This window comes from Piliocolobus tephrosceles, chromosome 18, assembly GCF_002776525.5.
Source record: "Piliocolobus tephrosceles isolate RC106 chromosome 18, ASM277652v3, whole genome shotgun sequence".
In the NCBI taxonomy this organism is placed as follows: Eukaryota; Metazoa; Chordata; class Mammalia; order Primates; family Cercopithecidae; genus Piliocolobus; species Piliocolobus tephrosceles.
This window is the reverse complement of record NC_045451.1, coordinates 5,278,708-5,284,707: the sequence shown is the minus strand read 5'-3', so window position 1 is coordinate 5,284,707 and position 6,000 is coordinate 5,278,708.

Here is a 6,000-nt window from a genome sequence, read left to right as displayed (position 1 = left end):
TGTGTGTGTGAGCATGCATGTGAGAGTAAGGATGCATGCATGAGTATGATGGTGTATGTGCATGTGTGAACATGCATGTGAGAAGGAGGATGTGTGCATGAGTATGATGGTGTGTGTGTGTATGAGCATGCATGTGAGGATGCGTGCATGATTGTGATGGTGTGTGTGCGTGTGTAAGCATGCATGTGAGGAGGATGTGTACATAGTGTGATGGTGTGTGTGTGTGAGCATGCGTGTGAGCACATGGGGCTCTAACCCCAGCAGCAGCAAACAGTGGGGAACCAGAGGCAATTGCTACAGAAGCTGGCAGGCTGGTGCACCTTAACAGAGATGCTCTTGGAAATGATGATGCCCTGGTTCAGCCCAGGCCTTGGTCCCACTGCTGATCATGAACGAAAAAGCAAACCTCCTTGGTCAGAGACCGGGAGACCAGCCTGCTCCTGGATGCCCGCAGGCCCAGCCAAGCCCATGTGCACACTCTTTCCCTTAGCAAACTGGATTGTTAATACCCCTAGATGATCCAGATTATAGCACTTCTGAAGTTATGCGAAATTAAAGAAGCATTTAGGAATTTGGCCATTTTCCTTCCAAGAAACTGCATAAATTACATTAGTATGAAAACCAGAACATTAGGATTTTTTTCCAGGCTATAAATTGTTTTTAGTAGAGATGTTGCTTTTCTTTTGTGGGATTTCTGAGCCTCCACAGTGAATTAAAGTTCATAGCTCTTACAACTCAGGTAAACTATTTTAAGTTTTCATAAATAGGTTTGCCTTTTGGCCCTTTTCATACTAGCTGTGTTCGCTGAAACCTTTTGTTCTAAATGTTTGTGGCGTTTCTGGCTAATGAGTTCAAAGGTATTGATTTTTCTTTCAAAGACAGCATCTTCCCTAATTACACAGGGCTTCTCCGGCACGCGGCATTGCTCCATCTGCCTCAGACCCTCCACACAGAACCTGGGAGCCATGGCCCCCTCAAATCAGGGGCAGGGTCTCTATCAGGTACCCCAAGGCCCCTCCCACAACTGTACCCTCCATCTCATGTATTAAGGCCTCAGCCCATGGTCCTCCCTCCCTGAGCCTATCTGGGAACATCTTTCTAAACCTGCTTGGAGTGATGAAGCTTTGTCATTGCAGTGGAACAAACCGGCCTCCTGCCCATCTCCTGTGGAGAAGGATGAGCGGCCAAGGTGGCCGAACGAGGAGGTGAGGGAGAGAGAAATGAACGTAGAGAGTGCGGGCTGCAGGGCCCCTCCTGCAGGTAAGCCCTCCGCCCTGCTGCACAGGTGGCCTGGGGACTACTGGCTCTCGCCCACAGGGCAAACGACGTCTACAACAAGCAAGCTGCTGCCTCCACTCCAGAGGAACCGCAGCCTTTGCCCACCTGCTAACCTCAGCTGCTCAAAGTCAAGCAGGAGCCAAGGGCTCTTGCACTGACTCAGTTCTCAGCATCACAGCCAGAAGGTTCTCTGCAGTCCACAGCTCCACAGCAGAGCCCACCACTCTCAGGCAGGGAAGCTTGGTCAGGTATCAGACAGGTGATATGCATCAGAATCACCTGTGGAATGTGATAGAAAGACAGGGACCAGGCTCCCTGCCCCTGCGGCTCTCTTCCCTGAGACGGGAGGTGAGGCCCAAACTCTGCTGGCTGAGGAGGCTCCTCTGTCAGCTGAAGCCCGTGTTTGGATTCCCCTGTGTGATGTGGCTTCCAGAGGGCTGGGGATGGGGCTGTCGCTGCAGCGTTAGATCACTGAACGGAGTCTGTGCCAAGAAAGGAGTTTAAGGGTGCAGTGAGAAGGGGTTAGGAAGAGAAGCAGGAGACACTATTTCCTACACCAAAGCCAACCTTGTAGCTGAAGATAGTCAGTACTCACCAGTTACTGACCCCTCTCAATATGTCCACTGTCCCATTAAATCCTCGCAACAGCCCTATGAGATAAGGCAATTACAATTATTAATGTGCTTACAGATGGGGAAACTAAGGCACGGGGAGGTTAAGTAACTTGCCCAGTGTCAATAAACTGACAGATGATGCTGCTGAGAAAAGAATTTCGGATTTTCATCTCAGAGGTCATGTTTCAGCCACTAGACATGGGAAATACAATGGATGCCAGTGACTTTAATTTTCAATTTAGTTTATTTTTAAAATTTTTTTTGAGACAGAACCTCACTGTGTCACCTAGTCCGGAGTGCAGTGGCACGATCTCAGCTCACTGCAACCTCCACCTCCCAGGTTCAAGTAATTCTTGTGCCTTAGCCTCCTGAGTAGCTGGGATTACAGGTGTCTGCCACCACACCCAGCTAATTTTTGTATCGTTAGTTGAGACAGGGTTTTGACATGTTGGCCAGGCTGGTCTCGAACTCCTGACCTCAGGTGATCCACCTACCTCCACCTCCCAAAGTGCTGGGATTACAGCCGTGAGCCACCATGCCCGGTCTGCCAGTGACTTTAGAGGAGGAAAAGGTCAAGTCCGAGCCCAGAGCAACCCAAGGAAGAGGCAGGAGAAGCAGAGAAGGGTGAATGAGTTTCTGTAGCACGGAGACATCCAAAGACAGGGAGAAAGTGACCTGCTTGTGAGCTCCTGGACTCCTGGCCACCTATGGCAGGTGCACTTGACAGCGATAACTTAAGAACACCCTGAGAATGGCCATGTATGCATGATTCCTTAGCTCTGTTCCAAGCCAAGGAATCTGGGAGCGGCCATCCTGGAGAGTCATTCCTTATCTATGAGGAACATCTGAGCCCCCAGCCCACACCACAGAAGGCAGCAATACCAGGGATAAAGGCCGTTTGTTCGGGTTAAATGAAGGTTACTGCGTGGAGGTAGTTGATGGGAGGCCGCTCAGCGAAGTGCTGTATAAACTGCATGCCTTTTGCAAGCGACTGCAGTTCTCCCGTCCAGCCCAGCACAGCCGGATCATTCTGTGTAAAAGTTCCCCTCAGTAAACTCTACGTCTTGTGTGCTGGCTCTGGGCCTTTTCTTCAGCCTCCCAAACCTGCTGATACAGGAGTGAAGAAGAAATTACTTAGGCAGATAGTGAAGGCGTGGGAGTCCTCGGTAAGGCTTTTCTTTTTAATGACAAAGCAACCCAAATCATTTTCTAACAACGAGCAGCCTGTAAAGTCGAGCTGCAAACAGAGACAAGCTGGGAGTCTGCATGAGGGAATACGGACGGGAGCGAGGGACTAGACATGTTCAGGATAGCGGCTCCACCTTCCCTTCTCTGCCAGCACGTGTGCGGTAAAGAGCAGACAAGATGGCCCGGATCCACTGGAAAGTCCATTTGCATAATAAGATTAGGGTGGGGCGACCAGCCTTCCCCCGTGCACTATGTAAACGCCCTACCTGATCCAACCAATCTGTGAGGCCTGTGTAAATCAGACACCGCTTTCTTAAACCATACTATAAAATCCGGCGCATTGGCCACCAGCTGGTCCCTTCCACTCGGAGACCTCTTTCTCTTCTGCCTATCAAACCTCTGCTCCTAAACTCCTCGTGTGTGTCCATGTTCTAAATTTTCCTGGCACACAACAAGGAAACCCAGGAATATAGACCCCAGACAACGTAGCTGCTTCACTGCCATCCCTACTGCAGTTAATATGGGTCCAGCACGACAGGCCTCGTCAGCTGCTCAAACAAGACACTCAAAGTGGAGCCCAGCAAACGCCTTTCTCCGCTCTTCAGAGTGTCCTGTAGGATTTCTTGAAAGGCTGAGCCTCAGCAACGTACAAGAGTGAACTACAGCCTACTGGAAAACTACGAGGGGCAGAAGGCAGGCCAACCTTGGGAATCAAAAGCCCTCAGGGCAGGTTTCAGGATCCAAGAAGGGGGCCCAGTCGTTCTTGGGCATTCTCATTTCACAAAGCAAAAGTGGCTAGTCCAGCAGACGGCACGGCCCAGGAGCAGACAGCTCCCTCGGCTGCATTTTAAAAAACAAGCATGAAAGCCCTTCGACTTGGGGGTGAAAAACAGACAGGCAGCCTTTTACCCTAAAGTGTACTCAACGGTGAAAGAAAAAGAAGTATGTTTCTTAGCAAAGAGTAGCCAGCTTCAGTCATCTGTTTCCTCACTGACGGTGGCAGTCAATAATTAGACCATGCATTGCAAGAAAATATCTGCAGCGTATATACTGGATTAATCATTTCTTAAAAAGACGGCCTAGGCCGGGCGCGGTGGCTCAAGCCTGTAATCCCAGCACTTTGGGAGGCCGAGGCGGGTGGATCACGAGGTCAGGAGATCGAGACCATCCTGGCTAACACGGTGAAACCCCGTCTCTACTAAAAATGCAAAAAATTAGCCGGGCGAGGTGGCGGGCGCCTGTAGTCTCAGCTACTGGGGAGGCTGAGGCAGGAGAATGGTGTGAACGCGGGAGGCGGAGCTTGCAGTGAGCTGAGATCCGGCCACTGCACTCCAGCCTGGGCGACAGAGCGAGACGACTCCGTCTCAAAAAAAAAAAAAAAAAAAAAAGCCTAGTGAAAAATTAGCAAAGTCTGCACAAGTCACCAAAAAAGTACACGTGTAGCTAATACATGAGCACAGCCTCATCAGTGATGTGGAAATGCAAATTGATAAGATCTGTGTCTCCCCCTCCTATTAGGCAGCAACAGAATCAACCAATAATGTCTAGTTTTTGTAAGGATATGAGAAAAGCCTGTGGGTAGGGGGTAAATTGGTGTAGTCTTCCTCAAGGAAAATTTGTCAACACCTATCAAAGTGTGCTGGGGCCCGGCAACAGAAGCTGGCTGAGGATGTTAATGTTGCTGATAGCAGCATCCAGCTGGATGCACTCTCTGGCCGCCTTTCATTCAGGGGTCCCCAGCACCCGGCCATGGACCGGTCCTGGTCTGTGCCCTGTCAGGATCTGGGTTGCACAACAGGAGGTGAGCAGTGGATGAGCCAAGCTTCATCTGTATTTACCGCCGCTCCCCATGGCTCACGTCACCACCTGAGCTCCGCCTCCTGTCAGATCAGCAGCAGCATTAGATTCTCATAGGGGTGCAAACCCTGTTGTGAACTGCGCATGGGAGGGATCTAGGCTGCAGGCTCCTTATGAGAATCTAATGCCTGATGATCGGTCACTGTCTCCCATCACCCCCCAGATGAGACCATCTAGTTGCAGGAACACAAACTCAGGGCTCCCACTAATTCTACATGATGGTGAGTTGTGTCATTATTTCATTATATATTACAATGTAATAATAATAGAAAAAAGTGCACAATAAATGTAATGCACTTGAATCATCCTGAAACCATCCCCCCTACCCCATCTGTGGAAAAATTGTCTTCCATGAAACCAGTCCCTGATGCCAAAACGGTTGGAAACCGTTGCTTTAAGTCAGTAAGGAAAACCCAGACCAACCTTTTAGCCGAGACCAGCAACCACAGAGAGCGGCTCCAGGTGCAATGCCATACAAAGCTAAAGCCTGACACTGGGTCTTCCTGAGATAGAGTGCAGGTGTAGTGGGATTCAGAAGCTGGTCCCCTACCTGGAGTCCTTCTCATTGGCATTTGTCCACTGCTACCGAGGAACATTCCTGTGCTTGTTTCTGTACCAGACACTGTGCCATGGGCGTGGTGCTCATCATCTCCTTAAGTCCTCACAATAGGCTGTGAGCAAGGTGATTATCCCCATTTCAGAAGGTAAGGAACGGACTCTGAGAGGCAAGGTTTTCAATGAAAATCAATAATCAGCTCCATCAGCTTCAGCTGTAACACAGATTGCTTTTCTCTTAAAGGTACAGAAGTAAAAGGGTGGTTTTAAGGAGGAGCAGCCCATGAATGTGAGGCAGGTGGGGGCATTTCTTTCCATAGCTATATTTTCTCCTGAACGAACAGATATTAGAGCCAGAGTGGCATTTGTTTACCAACTACAGGGGCTAGTGTGGTGAATGAAAGAGTATCTTTATGTGGTCATTGTTTTTAGAAATTTCCAACCAAACTCCTCCACTTACTGCTGTTCAAAGAATAGCTTCCAAATCAAGATTTTAAAACAGTTATTC